This window comes from Camelus bactrianus, chromosome 7 (genome assembly GCF_048773025.1).
Source record: "Camelus bactrianus isolate YW-2024 breed Bactrian camel chromosome 7, ASM4877302v1, whole genome shotgun sequence".
Taxonomy (NCBI): domain Eukaryota; kingdom Metazoa; phylum Chordata; class Mammalia; order Artiodactyla; family Camelidae; genus Camelus; species Camelus bactrianus.
In genome coordinates, this window is record NC_133545.1 from 40,864,514 (window position 1) to 40,890,928 (window position 26,415).

General features: G+C 34.0%; 1 protein-coding gene and 1 non-coding gene across 3 annotated transcripts in view; one reads left to right on the top strand and one right to left on the bottom strand.

Annotated features, from left to right (window-relative positions):
• Positions 1–26,415, bottom strand: part of ZNRF2 (zinc and ring finger 2) — an 84,501-nt gene that overhangs the window by 47,727 nt on the left and 10,359 nt on the right. The gene's annotated exons all lie outside the window — the stretch shown is intronic.
• On the top strand, positions 15,963–16,064 carry LOC123613464 (U6 spliceosomal RNA). Its single transcript, XR_006720821.1, has one exon. It is a non-coding gene; the product is annotated as a U6 spliceosomal RNA (small nuclear RNA).

The window sequence follows — 26,415 nt, forward strand, 5'->3', positions numbered from 1 at the left end:
ATAATTCAATTGAGATGTTCCTGCCATATCAAAGTTACTTTATATAGTAAAATAAACAGCAACAGTAACTGTGAATACCTTATCCTTTTCCACTCTGATGATTAAGGCAAAAGAGATTCCTCTTTACATCTCCTGTGACCCAACCCTACTTTGACTTAGTATTTGTACATTGTTTCCTTCTTCCACAAGCAAAAAGGATTGCTCCTACACCTGAGTCTAGTAAATACAGTAGGCCCTCCCTATTGGCAGGTTCCACATCCATGGATCCAACTAACCAGGATCAAAATATTGAGGAGGAAAAAATATTCCAGAAAATAAAACTTGAATTTGCCATACCCTGACAACTATTTACATAACACTTACATTGTTATTAGTCATAATAAGTAATCTAGAAATGATTTAAAGTGTACTTAGATTATATGCAAATACTATACCATGAACAGATTTTAGTACTCATGGGAGTCCTGGAACCAATCCCCCTGCAGACACCAAGGGACACTATACACCAATGAGCAGGAAAAATAAAGGCGAGCTTTCTATTTCGTTTTTTTGAAGACAGAAAAATCTGCACCCACAGTCAGAATTTGCTGGGGGAAACAGAAGATGAGAGTACCACACCTATTAGAAGATTTACCTATAAAATCATCACTCTAGCAGGGAGGATATAGTTCAGTGGTAGAGTGTGTGCTTGGCATGCATGAGGTCCTGGGTTCAATCCTCAGTACCCCAATTAAAATAAATAAACAAATTTAATTCCCCACCTTCCCCCAAAATAAATAAATAATTTTTTTTAAATCATCACTTTACAACTGCAAACAAGTCCTCTAAATGTATTTGCTTAGTTGGTAGCTATAAACAAAATAAAGACACCAGGAAGAGTCACACTGGAGAAGCGATTGTCTCTACCACTACCAGAATTCAGAGAGAAAGAACAGGAATATAAGCTATGCTGGCTGCTATGGAGATACAACAGACGCCTGACTAGGACTCCTACTTCAACCTTTGTAATAATCCAAATATTCTGCCACTCCCCCAGGTGTGCCCACCGTTCTATCCATCCCAGTGGTTATGGGTGTTCTCTACCCAAAGCTAGCACTCCAAGTTCCTCCAAATCAAAACTATTCACCTATACCTTCCCTTAAACAAAACTCTATTCCTACCAATCTCAATTAGGTGATTTGACTAATATAAATAATTTCTAGAAGGAAACAACCAATAGGCTTAAAACTCCCTGAGGTATATGTGCATTGAGTGTGACGAACAATGGAATAAATTAACAGAGTCATATATTCAGGCGATTTTTACAGCAGGTAACCTCAATTTGCTACACCAACTCCATAAAGTAATACAAAACAGTAATTGCCATTTCCTGTCTTCAATAATGAAACTGAAAGAACATCAAGCGAAAGGCGTCTACAGACTGTCTTGGTTTAAACTGCTCATATAAAGAGAAAAGCAGTCTAAGTGCAAAGAAATCAAAAGTGACAAAACTCAGCTCTTCCAATTCCTTAACTATCAAGCTATCTACCACAGCATCCTGGCTCGAGATCATCTTTTACGTTACTGCACGTGCACACGCACGCACACACACGCACACACCCTATTCTCCCCTAGACTAGGCTTTTCTGCATAATCACTATTATTCTAATACAAATTTGGTGTAGGCAATTTAATCCTTTTCTTCCAACAGAATATACCCATTCACACCTCTAGGCCTTTGCTCTTAAGTCCACATATCTTTTCTCTTATTTATTAAAAACCTATTCCTATCCCTTCAATTCCAGATTAAGTCTCACTATTTCAAACAAACCTTTTAAAAGAACTCAAAACCATGTCCTTCTCCATCCTACTATATTCCATTTACTGATAACAGTCATTTGATACACAGCAGCATCTACGTTTCATGTGTATATTTTATCTCCCAAATTTGATAATACCTGTGAGGCAGAAATTGTATATTCTCCTAAGTATTCTATTCCACCACCCTGCCCCAGCATCCAGCTAGCTCTACAGTCATAACTCAACAAATATCTCAATACATCTATGAATGAATTGTATGGTTGGCCTAATTCTATAATGGCACAACTAAAGGCAGATTAAAAAATTCTAATTACTGGTAATTCCGACTGCAATCAAACAGAGACCTAAGCACTGTTTGCAAGAATAAACTGCATTTAAAAAAAAAATTCAGTTTAAGGATAAAATTGTTATAAATTTGAAACATGCCAATAAAAAGAAGTAAAAACATGCCAGTAAAAAGAAAGGCAAATAAAGCAACTTCCATAAGCAACTTTTCATACTATATGGCACACAGCAAAAGGTCTAGAGAGTAAACTGAGGCGATCTCATTTGTCAATAGGGTCTGCTCAGAGTTTGGCAAACAGGACTATCTGATTTGAAAATTCTCAGAAAATACAAGCCAATTTACCTAAACAAAGAATCACAGGCAAGATGAGCTGCAGACTATCTTCTCTGTAACTATCATGGTGGTCTTATGGAAAAAACTTCTGCTACAAAAGAAAAGATGCTCAAGAAGCCAAAGGGAAAGTTAGGTCAAACCTTTAATGTTTAAAAATGACAGTTACTTAATGAAGGACAAAAATATCTCTAAGAAAATTTAAATGGCAGGATAGAAAATGTTACCACAACACAATGTAAGAATACATTCTTACCTTGCTTAACAAGCATATTTATCAGATTAAATGTTTAAATATTTAATCCTATAAATCATCAAAAATAATCTTTGAGAACCTACAAAATTAACATCAGTGTATATCAATTTTCATAACAAACATTCCTAAAAAGTTTAGTTTATTTCAGAATATTTTAAGTCCACTAGGGAAAGTCATTATTTTCTACCATGTACCATTTTGTGACAATTGTTTCTTTATTCTTTTTTCACATAGTATCTTTTTAAAAGAACTATTTCTGATGAGAATAAAAAGAGAAAATGAATGAAGCAATTTTAAGTAAAAATTATGATCTATTTTTTTTTTTAGTACCAAAGCCATCAGACTGCCTATTATGACACATAGTAGATATTCAAATACTGGAATGAATGAAAGGCTAGCTAAAGAAGTATTATTTTTCATGTTATACATCAGCAGACTGAAATGATTCATAAAATGTTCTTTAAGTGTACTTTAAATATACCCTGCAGGTTTCTTTGTAGTTTAAAAAGAAGGGGGGGGCAGTAATTTCTCTCCCCTTTTTTGGTTCCTAATTTTAAAAAATACTTATGGGTTGGGCATTATATATGCTTTATGCTAGGAGCACCTAACAATGCCCTCAGTGTTGTTTAAAAAAAGCCACTTCTCCATGTTCACTATAGTTACTCCTCCACCATTTAGAAACAACTTTACGAGACTGTAAATGGGCCCTAAAGGAGCATCCACTCTAATCTCCTTTTACAGTTAAGAAAATTCAGGGAAGTAAAAAACAAGTCAGCAGTAAGCCCAGAACTAGGGCTCTTTTCATTACACTCTCCAGTCCACTCATCTACTAGATCGCTCTCATAAGCATCTGTGACCAATTAAACTTGCAGTTTACAATACCTCATACATACAACCATTATAGGGGATCTATTCTGAACTTGTTTTCTAGGACAAGTGATTCTTGTAAACAGTGGCAAAATTCTACAAAATTAATGGCTAGGATTAAGAACACACACCAAGAACTGCAAGCAAATCAAAATCCATATTGATATCAAATCCTAGATACCTTAACAAATGTACTTCCCATATTTGGGAAACTATTCACAAACCCAGAAAAATCAAGTACTGGAGATTCAATAATTTTCCTCTACCAAGTGAAAATCTTTTGCAGCCACTGTTTAAATCATAAAATGCAAGAATAACATGCATAAATGTTTGTCTTGGGCATATTCATAACACTGCAAAGATGCTCATCTTTTCATTTTTGTTTCCTTTTATTTTTCATTATTTTATTACTGCTTTAATTGTCTTCTAGCTTATCAATCAACTGTCAACTTTTTTCCCTTAGCTTTATTTCTCATCTGTATTTTGGCTTTTATATTGTCTAGATTATTTTAAATACATATAACCTACAAATGTGATAGATTAACTATGTAAGATCTCAACAGTGGGTCACAACTGACAGTATGCTTCTCTGTCACTGTAATTTGTGTGAGCCCTTATATATAGAAAGTAATTCCGATATAGAAAATTACAGCTTTATTAGAAAATAAAGATCTTCAGCAACATGGGTATTTTCTCCGGGAAAACTGACAAACAAGGTTAAGTATTTCTCTTTTAAATTTGTTTGACTGAATTAAGAAATTATTCCATCTTACAAAAGAAGGCCAAATAGAATACAACTGATTGCTCTTCTTAAACAGTTGGAAAAGGGGAACAGAAGATCTAAATAGTATTCAGAATGGTAGAAAAGTAAACAAACTATGGTAGTATGTAGCAGGTCAGCTCCCATAGAAAACTAAATAAATTCCATGTGGCAATATAAACAAGGTGTCCCTAATTTACAATATAAGAGAATATGCTAATGATAGTATAAGGACCTAGGGATCAGTGGTTTAACTAGTACAAATGAATCTTGTAAAATTCAATGTATTGAACATCTTCTGTCATCAGAGAACTTCAAAATGGCCACACATCTTACTGGGGGAGGAGGGTAGTGAAACAGGGCACCAAATGAGCAAAACATGGACAAAGGGAGGTAATCAGTTTTTATTCCTCACTGATAGAAACAAGTTCACTATTAGAAAAGGAGGAAACCTCAGTGCCAAGAGTAAAAGTCTGCATTCTTGGGGCAATTTTAGAAATCTGACTAGATACGTGTCTTAGTCCATTCGGGTTGCTGTAACAAAATACCAGAGACTACAAATAATAGAAATGTATTTCATATAGTTCTGGAGATCAGGGGGCCCCCTTCCTGGTTGCAGACTTCTCATTTTATCCTCACATAGTGAAAGAGGCTAGGGAGCTCACTGGAGCCTCTTTTATAGGTATCCTTTTTTTTTTTTTTTTTTAAGGCACTAATCCCTTTCATGAGGACTCCACCCTCATAACCTAATCATGTCCCATCACCGACATAACCTTGTGCATTAAGATTTTAAACATATTAATTTCAGGGGTTGGGGGACACAAATATTAAGTCACAGCAATATGCAAGGCACTTCTGGAACTGAGCTTCAACAGCAGTCAGTTTATTCATTTTTATAACTAGGACAGTAACTTCTGCTGTGGAATCTTCCCTCAGCTGGGGGATGAGGGGAGGCAGAGGATGGAGTAATGGCTTTTGCTCTGGGAATTCACATATTAGACAGAGAAAAGCACCTCTGAACCACAGCTTCTCATCTAAATCACAGTACAGCTCTATAATGCCCACTAGCCTATGGTGTCACATGTAACATATAAGCCATATGCTAGTTTTGTTGTGGCTCTAGATTAGCACAGAAATCAAATGAAGAGAAAAAAATTTAAATAACTATAGATTTGAGAATAATTATTACAATGAATTCTAACCACTATAGTTAATAACTTTTTAACCCTCATTGGCTTAAGGCAAAATATTACAAAAAATCTGTACAACTAAAATTCTCAGTAAGCTCAATGTCCCAGAAGAGTTTGCTTCTAAACATACATATTCCAATTCTCCTGAGTTGCAGAAAGCATCCGACCACAACTCCAGAATCAGTATCACCTTGGTATGTATAGCCCGCTTGGCTTATAAATTTTTATCACCTGTTTCACTTCAGATTCTGTCTGTAAGATATACATACTGTTCCTACCATATTAGTACGTGTTGTCTTACCATGTTTTAACTATTCCAAAAATGATTTACTAAAGGTTCAGCTGAATTTTACTAAAGCTCTTAAGTCTTTTCAAAATGTAAATAAAGACAAAATTACAACTGGTACAGTAACCAGACTTCATCAGACTTAAACTTTTTTTTCAAGTACTACAGGCAGCTATAGTCTCAATGAAACTGTTAGATGTCTTTAGAACTTTCAAATACAAATATAAAATATACAAAATATTTGACCAAACTAAAAAAAATAAGGAATGATTTTGAAATATATCTTCATGTTTCACATAAAGATTCCTACTTCCCAGCACCATGCCAAAGCAGAGTAGACATTCAATAAATATTTATTGAATGAATGAATGAATAGCTATGTTTTCCCTCTAATATAGCCTTCCTCTTGCCCAAATCTGAAGATAAAGTATGGAGTTTTTTCTCTCCCCACAGTTCTCTCTTTAGGGCTCAAATTAATAAGGGCAGCTCTGAAGAGCTAGCTAGACTACATTTGTAAAGCACGGCTCACTTATGTTTCTTTCTCTCTTCCCCCTCTTCCTCTCTCCCTCCTTCAGCTTTCCCCCAGTCCCCCACCAGCACGGGAACATGAACACCTACACACAACATGGAGATTTTCCCATGCTGTCAACTATCAGAATTTAACCTAAATCAAAGACAAGGGTATGTAAAACTTAATTTTTTTAGCAAGTAGGAGCAGATGAGGTGAACAACAGTTCACCAAATAACTATGCAATAGATCACCAAATAATTATACAATAGTTCACTGAGTAAGTTACTTGGTGAACAATAGCTGGTGCTTTTCTAATGCTGCTTCATGTAAAACCACATTTAAATGGTTTAATGTTCCACTCAGCCATAGAAACATCAAAGAGAAGCACACATGAGGCACATATTCTTCTGATAAATAATCATAGTATAAATTCTAATTGACCATAAAAATGTTTTTTAAAAAAGATCAGGGAATGATATGCACATTACATTCTTAGAGGACTTAATTTTTAATAAAATCCTAAAATTTTTAGTGTGCACTTTGCTTCTGTGGGAGATAATCTTTTATCACTTACCCTAATCAACTAAATTTTAAAATCTTTAATGATCCCATTCACTCACATGGAATTAGAGGCTTAAAGGATTCCCCAAGAATAGCTATTTAGAAAAAAGAAAAAAGGTTAGGATCCAACTGGGAAGGCTTAAAAAGGAAGAGAAAGTACACGGGCCTGTTGTACTGGCTAAAGCAGAACTGTTAAAACATAGGTGGGAAAATAGAAAGATACAGCAAAGAATAAAAATAATGCAACCTCTCTTCTATAGTTCTATTTCCTTCTCACTATATATTGCCCAAAAAAGAAAAAATATTTAAATTGGAAATGCAAAAAAAGTTGAAAGAAAAAAACTGAGCCACACATTATGTACAGGAACAAAGTATACCAAATACTTTTATTTTTAACCTTTTAGAACTAGATTTCAATTATATTTGTACCATCCTGGTCTATTTTACACTTGTATAAATAAATCCACTTTTCCCATGTACCAATATACTAATCTGAAATGCAAGGGAACAAAAATAATTAATAATGGAAACAAAATTATAATTTAAATAGTAGCCAAATATTTTTAATTATTTAACATTTTATTGTTTTTCTTAAAAGTAATATAGCTTTAATGTAGAGATTTCTTATCAACAAATAAATGTTAATAAAGTGTGTGAAAATTTAACATAAATCTATATATCACAAACACTACATTCTTAACCAAATAACTGTTTTTAGATACCCAATCAAATGAAAAATGTACCTAGCAAAGCTTGATAGGATTTTTTAAAATGCTTTTCTGGCAACTGGGGCTTTAAAATCTTAAATGTGTTTGGCTAAAAGTATTTTCTGTTATTGTCAGTAATTTAATTTTTAAGGTCACCATGAAAAATGAAGAGATAATTATGAAAACTAAACATACATTAACAGTTTAGTATCACAATTAAAATGTTAATTTTAGCAGTTGGGCACCTGACTGTAATCAGTATTGATTTTATGTAGATAAAACTCTGCCCACTATGTTTGTACTCAAATAATCTGACTCAGTGTATGTCATATTTCCTAATACCACGCATACATAATTAAATCCTCATGACTTATATCAAATTTGATTTAGAATTAAAGGCCTGAGGGGGAGGGCATAGCTCAATCAGTAGAGCACCATGCTTAGCATGCACAAGAGGAAGGAGGTCCTGAGTTCAATTTCCAGTACCTCTTCTAAAAATAAACAAACCTAATTACCTCCCCCAGCCAAAAAAAAAAAAAAAAGTAGTTTTAAGAAAAAGAACTAAAAGGCTAGTTCTATAAGGGTTTTCAAGTTTAGTAGAAAAGGTGAAATCACTAGTATATGGTATTCCAAGAAAAGCAAAGGCCAAAAGAAATGGCAACTCCCAAGTACAAATCAAGTTCCTTACTACTACAGTATAACCCAACTCCACTTTCTTACTACATTTGCAATAGTCTGACAAAGTTACTGACTTTCTTTCCCATAGGGGCTGACCTCTGGAACTACTTCTCATTGGTATGGTGTTAATTACCTCCTTAAAGATACAGTTCTTCAGGGAATTCATTCTGCATTAAATATTTCCCCAGCTATACTGAGTTTGCTGGGAGTTCCTCGTTTCTATGCATATTCCTGTCTCTTGGGTCCCCTCAACTTACAAATGTAAGAATCAAATAACAGCATTACAGACTTAAGGATTTATAAATCCTTAGGAATGAAAAGAATTAACATCTAACAGCCTATTTGCTATTTATCTTAAAAGTATCTTGTAAAGAAACTACACCTAGGGTAACTGACAAACTATGAACACAAGGCCAAACACCCCTGCTTTTGTACAGCCCTTGAATCAAAAACAGTTTTACATTTTTAAATGCCTGGAAAAGAAGAAACATAAGGATGATATTTTGTGACACAAGAAAATTATATGAAATTCAAATTTCAGTGTCCACTAATAAAGTTTTATTGGAACACAGCTATGTGTATGCACTTACATATTTTCTATGGTTGGCTTCACATTACAGAAGTGACAGATCAAATGGCCTGCAAAGCCTAAAATATTTATTATCTGGCCCTTCACTGAAAGTTTGCTGATTCCTGGAGTAAGCTATTAAAAACTGTTCAGAATGTCTGAATATTTGTTTCAAATAGGGAGCTATGAAAACCATTTTGCAAATTTTGGTTATGACAAAAACTTTGTAAGCTGCCAGTGAACTTGATTAAAAAGTTTAGAAATATGAAACAACTGAAGAATAATGATGATGTTCCAGTCAGGCCAGTATTATCACTGCTTCCCTGAAGCCAAACCTGTTTTTCCTCAGTGCATCACCAACCTGATAGGTTTTACCTCCCAAGTACCTGTCAAATTAAACCTCTTCTTTAGAGCTCCATCACTCCTCTGGATTTAAGCTATTCTATTTTTTCCTGGATTATCATAGTAACGTCTATACATATCTGCTCTACACCTCCCCTTCCCCAAACTGCTTCTATAGGCCATCTTCATAATGCAAACCTGATTTTGTCACTCATCTGTTTAAAATGCACAGAAACATTTTATTCATTATACAAAGCCTTGTATTGTGTGTTTCCTCCCAACTCCAGCCTCATTTCCCTCTCAACCATTAATTGACATTTTTAAAAACAACATATATTACATATTACCTGTATCTGTAGTTTCTTAATCAGCATGAATTAGTATTTAATTTAACTACAATAATGCAAAAAGCAGCCAAATATTACTGAGCACCTTTTAACATGCAATGTTAGAGTATTTAATTTTTGCCTTCTCATCTACCTGGGAAGTTACCTATACTTTCTCTTTTATCTAACAATAACCAATATAGTAGACCCACTCAAAAAATACTCACGCCTTGATTCAGAATAATCTCTGTTCGGTGCCTAGTCTAGTCATCAGCTTGGACATCATTATACACACTGAATTTTATCAGAGAAGTATTGAGTTGCTAAGCACTCAAAAGATTTTCTTATCCCTAAAAGCAAAACCTATGTAATCAATCATTTGAAGAAACCTAAATTTTTGACTCTGTTGCTGAAAGAACAACATTCAGTATGATTATCTAACTGCATACAGAATTAGAAGAGTGCAGAGAATGTTGAAAGACTAAGTTTATTCAAAATCTCACTCATAATATTCCAATGACAACAGTTTATAAATTGTGCTTTGTCATTATTTTAGAATTTGTACATTTTTAAATATGATGTTGCTCTTTTTAAAATAGAAAAAGGCCCTCTAAAGACATTATCATTATGTAAAGAAAATGTAATTCAGATATGCACATTTGTGTATATGGGGTGAAATGACATGGTATCTGAGATTTGGCTTAAAATTTTTCATAGAAAGGAGACGTAGCAAATATGGCAAAACATAATTAACTGGTAAATGTGGATGATGAGTATATGAAGCTTATTAGTTCACTGCACTATTTCTACTTCTTGGAATGTTTGAAAACTCTTCCAATAATATTTTTAAAATTCCTCAGTAAACCTAATAAGTCAATTTTTTCAGTAAATCTGAAAAAGCAAAATTCAATTGCAGTTAAAAGTAAAATCAGGAAATACCGAAATTCTAATTAAAAAACTAAAACTTTGACAATATTGTTATAGAACAAGAATTGACTCTCAAATACTGCCAGCCTAAGTAAAAACTGATACAACTACATTGGCAAACTATTTAAATAAAGCTGAAGGTACACACAGCCTAAGATTCAGCAATCCACTTCAAGGTATTTATCTCAGAGCAGGGATTCTCAAACTTTAACGCATGTAAGATTCACCTGGAGAGCTTGTTTCGGTTCCTTGGACCCTAGAGATTCTAATTCAGCAGGTGAGGGTGTGGCCAAAGAATTTACATTTCCAATACGTTTACAGGTGACAACAGCAATGCTGCTAGCCGGAGGACCAGAAGTTGAGTTACTACTGTCCTAAAAAGATCTGTGCACATGTTCCCCAGAATGCATGTTAAAATATTCACAGCAGCAGTGTTTATAACAGTGAAATGCAAACAAATATCCAACAATGGAATGGTTAAATAAATTGTGGTATATTCATTGAACAGAATGATGAAATTAACCACAAGTATTGAAGGGTAACAGAATATGCCACTTTGGTATATTCATTATTTTGAGCTGTAGGCACTTGAAAAACAACCACCAATGCAGGGAGAGGCTTCCTCTGAACTCCTCTCATCTGAATAAAGACATCCTCCAATTCAGTTGTCAGAATTCAATTGTCAGAAATCCACCCTCCTCCCTCCCCCTGCTAGGAATTTCATCAACCAGGGAAGATGGACTCTTATCAGAGGAGAGGAGACTAGAAGAGGACACCACAAACAAACTCACAAACTATCATAACCTCTCATCTGTTCTTCTAAGGGCCCTTCATCTTTCCTAAAAATCATTTACTTCCTCTGAGAGACCAACATCCCACCCCCTTTGCCTACTGTGACTGTGTTTAAGCTTGAATTCTAAGCCATCTTAGAAAGTTATTCATTTTTCCCTGGGTTTCCTTCATGTAAACATAAAGCACACGTGTTAATAAACTTTTGTTTTTCTTGTGTTATTCTTTTATTACTAGAGTCCTCTCATACACTACACACAATATAAATGGATCTTACAAAAATAATACTGAGGAAAAGAAATAAAATCCAAAAATAAGAGTATGATTACACTTACATCAAGCTGGCAAAACTAAAGACATTCTTTAGAATTGCAAATATAAATGAAAAAACAAAGAAAAGCAAAGAAATGATTACCATAAACGATAGTGATTATTCTAGGAGAAAGAAAGGTTTCATAATCAGAATACATAGGGGAGGGTTTCTGGGGGACTGGCAATGTTCAATCTACTTCTGGACACCGGTATTCATTTTGTAAAACTGCTTTTATTTTTTTATTTTTTTTTTCCCTTAATGGAGGCACTGGCAATTGAATCCAGGACCTTGTGCATGCTAAGCACATGCTCTATTACTAAGCTATACCCCTAAGCTATACACCCCTTACCCCCATTAAGACTGCTTTGTTTTTAAATTTCATTTTGTAAAACTGAATTCTTCTGTTTTATGCATCTTTCTTATGTATAACAACCAAAAAAAACTTTAAGACATTTTCTTTGATGATGAGATTTTATGAAAATGACTTCCCAAAGTTTACTATTTGAATCTTAGTGCTCTAAATCTAGTCTCATCCTTTTATTAATCAATTAAATTGTATTTCATAATCTAAGCTAAAAGAATTAATTAGGCTTGGAGGTAAATGCAAATATCACTAAATTAAAAAAGTTTTGAGGAAATAGCATGACAAATAGATACTGCTGTGCTAAATCCTAAAAAACATATTTCTACCTTTTAAAAATAATTAAAAGGCTCAACTATCTTAAAATTTAAAAAGAGAATTAAGGCAACACAACATCTGATAGCAAATTTAGCAGCGAAGAGTCAACAGATAAAAGCAGTATCATTTACTGGACATGGACTCAGTTTCTAATTCTGCCCAAAGATGATAATAGTAGTTAAGTTTTTAACATGTATAGAACAGGTATCTAACTGGCAAGATTTGGAAAGATCCCAAATACTGTAGGAAAAATAAAAGTACAGATGTGAGAAAGATTTTTCTCCTTCCCACCCCAAAAAAAAACAAAAACAAACAAACAAAAAAAAAACCAGCAGAAAGAAGGGGGAAAGGAGAATGCAAGCTCCAAGAAAAACACCACTATGAAACATAAAAACAATGGATGCCATTTGACACAGCATGCAAGGACAGAAGTACCTCAAAACTTAAGTTCATCAGTCTACACACACACAAGGCAACAATGGAAACCTGGGAGACCACAGAGACCATCTGGAGTCTACAAAGTTTTCACCAACATAGGTGAGGGTAAAAAATTCCTCACTAGGTCAAAAACTTTGTAAATCTTATTTAAATACTTACCATTAAACTACTGGTTCCAGAAGGAATAGAGGTAGCAGAGTAGAAAAAAGAGGGAAAACCAATCAATACTAAGAATAAAAACTGGCAAGACAATATCAACTCTAGGCACCTAGAATAAAATAGCAAATAAATACAAAATATGAGGTTAAGCAGCCAATTTTCTAGTAGTACTGAGTGGCGTGTTGTCAGTGCTCCCTTCTGCTTCTTATTCCTGTTTTGCTTATTATTTGGACATAAGAGTTACTGAATAGCTATTCTAAAAAGCAGCCTTGGAAGGGCAAAGAAGACGAAGTCTGTAATTTTTTACTAAGGTCAACAAGTCATTATGCAAATTAAATTACTAGGGGAAATAAGAACCTTTAAATTCCATTCTATAGCAATTGGACTATCTAGTATTTTAGGAAAATCACTGAAGTTTATCCAGAATATATCATACAACCAAAATAGTGGTTTAACATTTCAGTGAATAAAACAGATGTTTTTCTGATCATAAGGATTTTCGCTCACATTTGCAGAGCACTTTACTAAGAGCCAACAAGCAATTTGCTGAATGCTACATTACCTCATCTAATCTTCAAAACCACCACGTGAGGTAGGTACTACTTACTATCACCGCTTACCGAGGAAATAGAGACTGAGTATTTAAATGATTTGGACAAAGTCACAAAGGCTCAATTACAGATCCAAAAATGTAAACCATTATACTACAGAGTAATAAGTAAGCAACTCAAGAGTAATATTTTCACAATATTTCAATCTTATTTTCTTATTCCTGTAAGTGCTAAAAATATGTATGACAGATCAATGTAACATGAATCACAAGTTTTGTGGATAATTTCCTAATTCACTGATTTTCTAAAGTACCGGAACATAAGGACACCAAATATATGAGTAGGAAATAATTAACAACACTTTAATCTTACCAAAAAAAAATACTAATCATAAGCAAAAATACTAGAGGAAATAATGTTTCTTAGTGTTAACTGGTCAACTTCATCTAAGCAAACTGCTATAAGAATTAAATCAATCAAACCCCCTCTTCTGTCTCTCCGTTCCCTCACCCCCCCCAACACACACACACGCACGCACACACACACGTCCAGGTTAAAAAGGACCAAAAAAGTATATTCCATCTTGCTATAAAGAACTCAATAAGTGAAACTAATGGCTTACAAGAAAGACATTCTGCCTGGTTGTATTTGTTATACAGGAAGATTTTTCTTCAAAATATCTTTAAATAACAATGATTTGAAAGCCTAGGAGAACAAATTTGCAAAAACACATCTACATACAAGTAAGAGCTAAATAAAAGGCCTATCTTCCTTTAAGCTTAAGATATGTTTTTAAAAAACTGAGTAAACTAGTATAAGTAGATCTCCATTTCCCTAAGAACAGTTAACACTTTATCCCTAATACTGGAAGGCCTAAAACATCAGAAAATAAGTACATTTACAGAGATGAAAAGCAATCGGTGTATCAAACAGCAAAATGTCATACCCAGTGGTGTTCTGGTAAATGTTTTAACAACCACTTTCCAGAGGGGAAAAAAATTCTGATTTTTTTTAGTATTTGCTGATTTCCATAGTATAAACTATGTCTGATTTTAAGCTACCAACGTGTCATTACCAAACACAGAATTGGGAAGAGATTGTTACATAGTATTTCCATCATTCAGATACTGTTAATAGATACTGTCAATAACCTCAAGAACATGTTAATAGAAAAATGTAATAAAATAACTAGGAAATGGTGAGTTTTAAGTATTATCTTTGTTCAAAATATACTTTAATTGTAAATTTATATAATTTTAATTATGGTGGCCAAAATCCTGAATTTATCAACTCCAGGGAGAGCTGGTTCCAGCACACCACTGGCATAACAATTCCCTTTTTTAATTCACCGCAGTCCTTTATTTTCTCACTTTTCTTTTATATTTTTTTGGTGGATTAGTAGGGAATAAAGTTGTAATATTTTAATCTTCAGTGCTTTCAATGATTTCTTCCAAGCCTATGTAAAATTCCCCTAAATTCGTCTATTCTTTCTGTTCAGTTAAAAAGCCCCACCCCCTTGCCTCTAAACTTAAGAGACTGGTTAACATTCATTCATATTTTTCTCCAGTCCTGACCACAGAAAAATGAGAGCAATAGCCAGTTGCATTTGCTGAAAGCACACTTCCCCCAACCTAGTCGCCTGACATAAGCTGTTTTTAAGTTTCCTAAAAGACCAGAACAATTTACATTTACACCAGTATCACTTACAACCCCTATCACCTGCATGGTATGTTATTACTACACTACTTTCTGCCAATCTGACAGGCTTAAAGTGCTATCACATTACTACTTTAGCTTGCATTTCCCTAGAAAGCAATCTGGCAAAATCTCCTGAATTTAATAATAGAGAATGCTGTTCCCGGAACAGAGTGAAACAGGTACTTAGGCCAACTCTCCTAATAGAAACAACTCAAAATCCAGGATTGAAAAAAAAAAAAAAAAAGTCTTAAAAACATTAATGAGCTGGCAAGAAAGATACAAATTCCTAGGCCAAAAAAATGAGAGAAGGCTGAAAACCCAAAACAGTTGAATGAACAATAGTTAGAGGCTTTTGCCTTGAGTTAGGATACCCTCAAATATCTACAACTTCACTATTAGGGTAAATTGGAAATAATTCTCTTCTTGGTAAACTGAAATTCTCACACTGTAACATGCATCAGAATCACCTGAATGGCCTATTTAAAGACTGCTGCTGCCCCAATATATAAAATTTTTATAATTTCAATGTTATTTTTGACCAACTGTATATTATTAGCAACTACAGTATGTTTACTATCTAGAGCTTGATGGCAAAAGGAAATTTTTAGTGAAATTTAAAGTATACTTATATGAAATTTAATGTATAAGTACTTTAAAATACACACATACATATAAATACATGAAAAGGAGTATAAAGTGACCAATGAAGACTTTTAAACATAAAAGTATGATACTCTAGGGCAAAATTCTGTGGGGGAAATAAAACAGAAATATGATTTCAAGGTGAAAAGGAATGATATAAAATTTCCAACAATTACAGACTAGCCTATTCATGGATGTTTTAAAGGATGCTGGCAATCTCAGTACACTAAGGTATTTATATTTTTATTCCATTGTATAAATTTAAGAGTGATATAAGTATTTTAAAACAAATACTTTTGTGCTCCCTGCGGCAGCACGTAAACCAAAATTGGAAGTATAGAGATTAACATGGCTCCTGCATAAGGATGACATGAAAATTAGTGAAGCAGCCCATTTTTTTTCAATAAAAATATTTTTAAAAATAAAAAATAAAGAAAACTCAAAATATAACTCAAAAAAACTTTTAATATTCCTACAACTAGAACCCTTGCATCTATTTAAACATTATGATAAGAAAAAAATTAGATGTCAACTTAAAAATGTGCCAGGAGTTTATATAGTTTAAAAGATTATTTAAGAGCTAAAAAAGCAAAGTGTAAAAACCACTGCCTCAGAGAACTTGTGCACATGTGCAAATTCTCAGACCCTACCTCAACTTATTGAATCAAAAATTCTGGGGGTGGGGGTGATTCTCACACCCACTAAAGTTTGAGAGCCATAGAACTTCAATAAAGGATTAATGGGGGAAAAAAAAGTCAAATTACTGTGAAATTAATTTTGGAAATGCTGAATTAAAATGAGTTAACCAGATTTCTTCACTGCTGAACTTTGTTACCAAACTTGCTTAGCTTACAGAACTCTCTCTCCCAGAAGAATCTTATGGGACCAGTGTCCAATAGGATTAAATTCTCAATGATACTATCCCAAAGTAGATTTTGCTCCATGGGGCCTGAGGGCTAAGAGCACACACCTGGAGTCAGAAAAACTTAAGTATGAATCTGAGCTTTGGAAGTATGAGTAATGGTAGTTCAAGAGTAGTAACAGTAAGAATAGCAATGATGACACCATTACCAGTTCTGTTTATAAAAGGTATACATTGCTATAAAAAAATATGACAACACATAAGAAAACAGAATAGCAGTATTCCTACTAGTCACAGATAACCAATTTTTGGTGTATGTGGACATTACCTCTGGTCTTTTTTCCTTATGTACAGATATATACACGAATTTGGTAACAAAATTACCAAAACAAAATCTGTAATATTTTATGCTTGTTTTTATAGTGTTATATATTTGTTTCCAAACTATCTATCCACTAGACTATGTGCTTCTTGAGGACAGTAGTGTTTCTCACCTTTGCATTCCTAATACCAGAAAGCCTACCTAGCCCACTGCAGCTGGCACTGAATATTTTTTTGACTGGGTGAATAAGCGACAAAGAAAAATCAGATACACAGACTGTGTGTGATAGTAAGAGAACAGTTAAACTTTCCTCCACACTCAATTTTAAAGCCAGCTAAAATAGAAAAGAACATATAAGTCCTGTGCTTTGGCCTTGTAGTTCACTATCACACCTTCATACATAGCGTAAGGAATATTTTTCTCCTTGCTACATGACACTAGTTTCTTTTAAAAAGCTTTAAGACATTAAGTATGTGGATACCTAGCAAAGCAAGAATAATGTCAATGGGGTGGTAGACAATTTGGTCCCCAAAAGACCTCAATTTTCTGTGGAATAAGCTTGTCAGATTTCTCAAATTCCTTTAGAGTTCTTGACTCTCAGAGGAAGATTGCTTTCAGAACACCAAAATGCTGACAGAACCAGTTTACCACCTCCTCTGATAAAAGTGAAACCACCTCCTTCTCTGAACAAGCAACAGCATGCCCCTTTCTACAAGTATCATTATGACTCTCTTTAGTGCACTAACCTACAAGAGGATACTTCTCTAGGCTGCTGTCCTAATCATTTGTACTTATACAGCAAATTTAATTACCTTTTTGGAGTTTGTAATAATGGGAACTGCCTGCACAAGTATATTCAAATACAAGACACAGACATGTATTTTTCTAAAGCCTCATTATTCTTTAGTCTATCCTGGGAAACTGAAGCCCAAGAAAACGAAAGATGAAGGTCATAAAGCCAGTTTTATTGACCTCAAAGTAGAACTTGTTCTCACCATAAATATTAATTTAATATATCAAAAGTGAATGCAGCCAGCCATGCCCCAGACTGCTTTTAGGAATTCTAGTAAAGCCTTCTTACTAGCTTTTAAAGAATATTCTTCCCCACAGACACTAAAGGAATCCCCTGGCTGAGGTTCCGCCACCCTAGTAACCTTTCTCAATCCATGTAGCTTGATACATGCATCATACAAAAGATGAGCAGATCCTTCTCCTGTTCTCATCTTTGGTGAATATGGATTCATACTCGAGACTTGGTATAGTCTATCCATCTTATCATCACAAAAGCTCTAAGAACTCTCCAGAAAACTCCCCTTTCTGGTTCCTCTTGCATAACACTGGAATTTCTATTAGGTGCAGCTGTTATTTTGGATTACAGTTCAATTGTACACAAAATATAATCCTTGACTCATTTATACTTCCTGAAATCATATAGGAGAAGAAACATAGGCAGAAAGAAAATTATATGTCTTGCCACTGTCTAATTTTTTAAGATTTAGACTAAACCAAAAACATAATAAATTCCCAACTCCTGCGTATCTGTTCACCACTTCCCTATATTCCTTGGACAAGTTAAATTTCTCCCATATTTGAAAATACTGATCCTAAAAATAGTTTCCTCAACTTTATCCTTTTATTGAATATTGACAATTTGCAAATAAATTGACCACTATATCCCACTTTGATATAATGAATACCAACTAAAACATTCAGCATCATTCAAAAACTTTGCCAATCAGATCATTTAAAATTAAAGAATGGACGAAAGGAGGATAAATTTTAAGCATTAATTTTGAAATTAAGTTTCCCTTTTTTTGAGATATTTATATATTCAAGTGTTCTACCATATATACCAATATATCCTTCACTGGTTCAACACTTTGGGTATTCTTACCTTTAGTGTCCATACATTAGAGTACACTGCTACTTCACTTACGAGTGGCATGAAGGGGACAGAGAAAATGAGAGTGTCAAGATAAATTTTCACTAACCTTTCCAATGTCTCCCATTTCTAACTTACTTTACAATTACCCCAAACTCTCAACATATAAGAGTACATGTTATGACTCCACTTACACGAAGCTCAAGAACAGGCAAAACTCAGGTATGATAATAGAAATAGGTAATATTAATCAGCCTCTTGGAAGTAATATGGGAATGACTGGGACGGAGCATAAGAGAACTTCTGGGGGTGAAGAGAGTGTTCTCTATTTAGATAGTGTGTTGGTTACATACTGTATTGCCAAGTGTATTTGTCAGTACACTTAGGATCTGTGCATTTCAACATATGCAAAATAATCCTAAATTTTCAAAAAGGGGGAAAAGTATTTGCTTCCTTTCCACAAAGAGAATAGTTCTCAATGATGATAAAATTAGAGAAGACTCAGAAACAAGAAAATTTAAATAGTTAAAAAAAAAAAGATTGAGAAAAGAAAATGACAATGACACAGCTTGATGAAAACAAGGTCCACGTTACATTCACCACTACTATCAGCCTCTAGTATATAACAGAAGCATAAAATTTCAAGTATAACATAACTATACAAAAATATCAGAGAGCTTTACAAAAAAAGTTGAGAATTTAAACAGGAAAAAAATTCACAAACCAGTGGTTCTTAAATCAACTTAGAGTGATAGGCCCCTTTGAGAATCTGATGAAATCTATGGATTATTCCTCTAGAAAAATGAACATAAACCACAACATTTTGTATGTAATTTCAAAAGCTTTACGGGCCACCTGAAGTTCATCCATGAAATCCTCTGGGACCTACTGACTGTAAGCAAAGGATCTCTTTTTACAGCTAGACTTGATTTTAACATTTAATCTGAATAAAAATAATAGGTGACTCTGCTTTGAATTATTCAGTACACTATAGCAGATGATCATTGCATTTTTTTTCTTTTGTTTGTGGGTTTTTAAAATTCTACCAGCACACTCATTGTTTCATACAAGATTTGAAAAATATACCTTTAATCATCTTTTATATAAGGAATTCCTCATAACTTTTAGGTACAATAGCTATTAGCTAATTAACATATATGCAAATTTTTTAACAGTTCAATCTCAATCATTTTTCTTTCTCTCCTACTGATAACATATTATGTAACCAAATACACTGCATTCTCCTTAATAAGGATATTCAAGAGTTATCATACTGTGGCAGGCAGAATGATGGCCCTCCAAAGATGTCTACAGCCTCATCCCTGGAACCACGTTAGGTCACATGGCAAAGCAGACAGAATTAAGGCTTCTAATCACTGATCGTAAAACAGGAAGATCATTCTAGATTACCTGGCTAGGCCTAACTTAATGACCAGGGACCTTACAACATTGAAGAGTGAGGAAGAAGCATCAAAACCAGAGAGATGGCAGCGTGAGAAAAACTCGCTTACCGTTGCTCGCTTTGAAGATGGAGGAAGGGGTCATCAGCCAAAAATTGCACATTGTCTCTAGAAGCTGGAAAAGGCAAGTAAACTGGTTCTCCCTTAGAACCTCCAGAAACAGCCTACCAACACTTTGCTTTGAGTCCAGTAAGACCTATTCTGTATCTCAGACCTCAATAACTATAAGATAATAAATGTGTGGTTTTAACTCACTACACTTATGGTAATTTGTTACAGCATCCACATAGGAAACTAATAAATACACACGGTGAAATGAGAAAAAAGCACTGAACTGACTGAGTCATTATGAGTTATACCACTTAAAAACCAAATTTCTTAACTCTCAGAGCTTCAGTTTTATTTATAAAGTGGAGAAATTATGTTTTCAGACTCTTGCTAAGTGTTACTCAAAGACATAATTAGAGCATGTAAATATGCTTTTATACACTGTAAAATATCTACGGATGTAAGCTAGTAATATTACATGAAAGCAATATGAACACAGTAACATTCATACTGTCATATTAAGATATATTCAATACATATACAACTAAGTTCTAAAAACAAAGTTTCATTAATATTTATTGGAGTTATTTACAATATGTGTTTCTGAAAGTTTTATGCCAATAAAATCAGCATTTAAACTTCTAAAAAATCTCTTCAATGGTAAAATTGTAAATGGGAAGAACTAAGTCTTTTGCTACATACTTCTATATTCCATAAAGAACACACCATATAGAAATTTATAGAGATGCTATACATATAAAAAATTATTGTTAATAGAGAATTTAATATGTATAGAATTATGCCACTTGGAGTTATGGACAATTCTAAATCACCTTTAATAAAACAGAAGAGAGATAAATACCATCTACAGAATTTTTTTAAGTTAGTTATTACCACTGGACTTCTCCTATCATACTGCCACAATAAATATTCTCTTCTTCTTACTCTTCATTATTCTTTAAAGGAGTTCAAATGTTCCCCAAAAATGGGAAAAGAGACAGACGGGGCCTATTTAATTTAAATCCCTATGCTATTAGACCCAATATATCTAAAATAGCTAAAAATCACACAAAAAAATCTTGCCATTAATAAAGGCCCTTTTTTCTTCATTTGAAGGGAGCAAGACTTTTAAGTACCATTTTAATAATTTAAATTCAAAACCCTGTACCATTAGGACTGACACAATAAATCTAATTCATAAAAATTTAATCTTATTGACTTAATCTTTAAGTCAATAACCTGGGAGGAACTATTTAAAACATATAAACAGCCAAAGACTAATTTGTAGAATATACAGTAAACTACAAATCAATATAAAATAGATGAACAACTCAAGAGAAAAATGGGCAAAGTCACTGAGTAAGCAACTCAAAAAAGAAATATACATGGCTAATAATAAACAAATGTAAAAATACTCATTTTCACTAGCAATTAGGAAAAGCAAATCAAAATTTTTCATCAAGTAACACAGAAGGAAAAAGAGTAATATCTAATACCAACAAAGCTATAGAAAATTTAGTATTGTCATATAATAGTGCAGGATATATAAGTAATGCCTTTGGAGCAGAGTTTTAATATCTACTAAAAATTTGCAACCAGAAAATTCTACTTCTAGGAATCTGATGTATAATAAAGATTTTGTCTGGTGTTGGTTTCTGGGTTCCTGACACAGAACTTCTAAAACCCTTGGAATCTTCCAGTGATAAAAGTATCTTCATTATTTATGAACCCCTTTGACCTCATCTGACTTTACGCTAATAAGATGATTCAAAAAGAGGGCTAGTCACCAGAAAGACCAACACGTGAGAAAAGGGTTGGTGGCCTTGAGCCAGGCTAACTATAGCGGAGGAGAAATGCAGGTGGCCTAGGGACTCTCAAAGTGTGGCTGACATCTGAAGTGAGGGCAGTCTTCTCAGGACAGTGCCCTTAAGCCTCTGGAATCTGACACTAATTCTACACCGTTGGTGTCATAATCATATCCGTCTGGGAAAACCTATACAAATGTACACATTCATAACGATGCTTATCACAACATTGGAAAAGTATGAACATCCTAAATGCTTACCAACAGAAGAATACTGAAATAAACTACGGTACATGCATATTCTGAAACAGTAAGTACACAGTAAAGAGTTATATCTCTATATCCTCCCACGTAAAAACCTCTCAAACACGTTAAAGAGAAAAAAGCATGTTTTAGAAGAATACAGTATGACTACATTCTTGACAATAACAGCCTCCCTTGCAAAATTACTTACAAAGCAAAACTGGTTTTCTTTGTACTTATAAATATGTAAATAAATGTGTTAAAAAGTTAGGAAATATGCATACAAAAATGATGATAGTGACATCTGAGGAGAGAATGAGATCACTAGAAGAGGACTGCAAGTGACTTTCATTTTATCTGAACTGCCTAAATTTCATAGAAATGGATTCATATTCCTTCTGCAATTAAAAAAGAGGACTTACAGTTAAAGATGACTATCTGAACACACTTATCAGCCCCTGTTCAGTTCAAATATCTTACTAAAATCATTAAAAATGTATTTTTAAGGGAATAAGCCCATAAAAAGGATAGAGAAAATGGGGGGGGGAGCAATGCCATTAGACTATAGAAGGAAAATAAATGAGTGGTAACTTTCACTGCAGAAGTAAGAAAGCAGAGAAACAACCTGATTTACACCAGGTCCAAGAACTGGCAGGGATGAGAAGAGGGTTGAAAAGAGCAAGATTCACGGCAAGTCTGTGTAAGAAGCAGAGCTCCCAGTTGTCTTCCCTGACTTCAAACAACTAAGCAACTGTTCCTTCCCAAACCTGGCATTAGACTAGAGGTTTGTTATTTGGAGAGGGAAGTTTCTGGACCTGGGGACAAAAGGAATCACTAAAGAAAGAGGTATCTATTGATACTGAATATGAAGATTAAATCAAAGTACCATAGAGAACGTTAAGTATCCCAACTTTCTTCTCACCCTGCTCCCAGAACACTGATGCAAAAAAGAATGTCCTCCAGGCAAGAAAAGAGAAAAAGCCATTGTGGAAAATATGACCAGCCAAGAGAAAAGACAGTAAGCTACTATTCCTTAAAAAAAAAAAAAAAAAAAAAAAGGGCCCAGAAAGATGACCTTACCTGCAGAGGGAGCTTCCAATCAGCTTTTCAGTGCCTTAAAGAATGAGTAACCAGCCAAAGATTACCAAACATCTGAATAAAGAATCTAATGAAAGACTGAAGCCATACAAAGAGAAATAGCAACTGGGAAGAAACCGAGTGATCAAGAGGGAAAAAAATATATGTGCACAAAAATATGTATCATTAATATTCTTAGATACTGTACCTACAAAATAAGAATGAAATTAAGAAATTCATTATAAAAAGAAAGCTTTTAGAAAGTAAAAAAGATTACAGAAACAAAAATCAACTAAAGGGTTAGAAATAAAGTTGGGGGGAACCCCTCCCCTAAAAGAGGCTGAAAGATCAAAAAAAGAGAGACAAAAGATAAAGCAGAGGATCACTCTAAGTGTTCAACTCTTATTTAATGAGAAAAGAAAATGGATGAAGAAATAATCATAGAAGTATTTTTTTTAAACTACCAAAAAGACAGACAAGAGTTAGCAAACTGAAAGGGCCTGCCAAATAGGCAGTACAATGGATGAACAGAGACCCATTCCAAGACATATAATAATGAAATTTTATAACCCTAGGGTAAAAGAAGATCCTAAAAGCTTGGTGTTGGGGTGGGGAGTAGAGGGGAAGGGAAGTTTCATACAAAGGATCAAAAACCAGAATGACATGAGTGTGATCAACCAGAAGCCAGAAAGCAACAGAGCAACACATTGAAAATTCTGATGAAAAGTAATTTCAAACCTAGGATTCTATATAAAGCCAAACTATCAATCAACATTGAGAGGAGAAATAAAGTATTTTCTTCCAGACATTAAAGTTTCAATGTCTTTTATTTTACACACATTCTTTCTCAGTAAGGCAAAGAAGATTGTGTTCCACTAAAAACAGTGGAGGACAAGAAAGAAAAGATACGAGATCAAGGAACTAGGAGACTTAACCTGAGAGGCAAATGAAACCCCTAGAATGACAATGAATGGAGACCTCACCCAATAACTAATTCAGAATAGTATTGGTCAGAAGGCCCCAGAAGACACTTTAACAAGAAGATGAAAATCACAGAATATGTAGCTTATGAACAAAGTAAAAGGAGATATGCACAACTGAGGGAGTCTGGAGACTGCAACCAACTGTGAACACGATGCTGAATTAGAAGAAGTTAATTACACTTTACAACTAGGATAAAGAAGAAATAACATTTAAAACACAACAACTACAGGTAGTTAGATGAACTTTTCATTCTCATCTCCAATTAACAACCAAGGAAATTATCTACCCCACATACTTCTTTAAGAGATACAAATGTGTTAGTGCTTGTGAAATCATTTTCCTAAGTAATGGTTTAGTTTAATATCTTTAAAGACATTAAATGTGGTCTATAATATTAAATATTCTTGATTTAAGTTTTTTCTTAAACTAACAACATTCCTCTGAAGAACTCTTTATGCATCAAGATGGTAAGAAGAGTGGAACACAGGAGTCACTAAGGAACTGAGATTCCAAGGTGACCAGATGTGCTGTTTTCAAAGAAGTGCCATGATAGACTGGAAATTTGAAAAATTTCAGATCAAGAGCTTATAGCTCTCAGACGAGAGGGTACCAAAACAGCAGCAAAGCAGTGAATTCCTTCGTCAAATGCCATGTCATCCAGGTTGGCTGAGGTGTAGAAAATCATAAAGTAACTATAAAATTGCTAAGTTTTTCATATTCTGACCTGGAGAAGTAGCACACACTTAACAAAAAGACTCACCTACCTTAAATTCTCACCAACCATCTCCCCCAACCATTTCCCACTACCAACAAAATATATTCAGATTGATTAATAATGTTGTATAGCACAAATGGTTATAAACGAAGAGCTGTTAAGCACAGCATAATTTTATTTCTAATACAATTTTATGACTGTCCCCATTTGTATAATCCACATTATACCTATTTTCTTTGGTTCAGAAATTTAGTTTACATAAAAGTTATGTAAATAAAAACCCAACACTTTTTTCTGGAGCAGTAAGCTTTTATGTATGATTTAAATAGACAATTTTGGTGATCAATAACCTTGTTATCAAACACAAAATGTATCTGAAGAACACTGAATACAGTTTTTACCATGTGACTAGCACAATAAATGTGCTGTAAAGCTTAATTCAAATATTCAAGGGAGATTCTTTGAAATAGAAGACACATATAAAAATAATAAAAAACTAAAATCTTAGATTTTTTTGCAAAATATGGTAAGTTGAAAAGAGCAAAGGACATAGTTTTCCTGAAGATGGTGAGAACAGGGCGTGAATCTTCAATGTCTTCATTTTTGACAGAGGTTCAAATGTTAGTTAAAAGTATAAAGATACAACGTACATTATATAAATTACACTAAGCCTCACAATGCTACAAAACAAAAACTATTTTTATCTTGATTTTAGAGATGAGAAAACTAAGGTACAGAAGGGTTAAGTAACTTAAGGTTACAAAGATAGACTCAACCCAGGCAGCCTGACTTGAAGATCCAAACTCTTTCCCATAATAACAGAATACAGACAGCACATATGGAAAGAACATTCATACGACTTAAATCCGAGTCCTTCTGCTGGAGAGCTGTAGGTAAATATTCCCCTCAGGCCACTCAGATGACACGTGGATGGAAGTAATGGTGAGCCTGCAGGCCACCCACTTACAGAAGGCCTATAACCAGTACAAGAGAATAAAACTAGAGAATAAGCAAAAGGAAACCAGGGTGTGAGTGTGCACAAAGACACAATTGCTAAATTTCAGCTAGGGACCCTAGATTCTGAAGTTGATCCTTTGATTCTGTGAGCTATTTTCGAATCCTTTCTAATAATTTGAAACAATATATTGTTTTCCCACTTAATCCTATTGTGAGTTGTGTATCTTTCATGAGCAGCTGAAAAGTCTTAAGATTCTCTGACCACAATGCTGTAACTCCTACTTAACACTAGAAAGAACAAAAGGGTAGCAAGAACAACAGGAAATTTACTATCTAAAAATGTCACAGCTATACCTTAGAACAACTCCAAAGTAAAAGAAAAAAATCTAAGTGAACT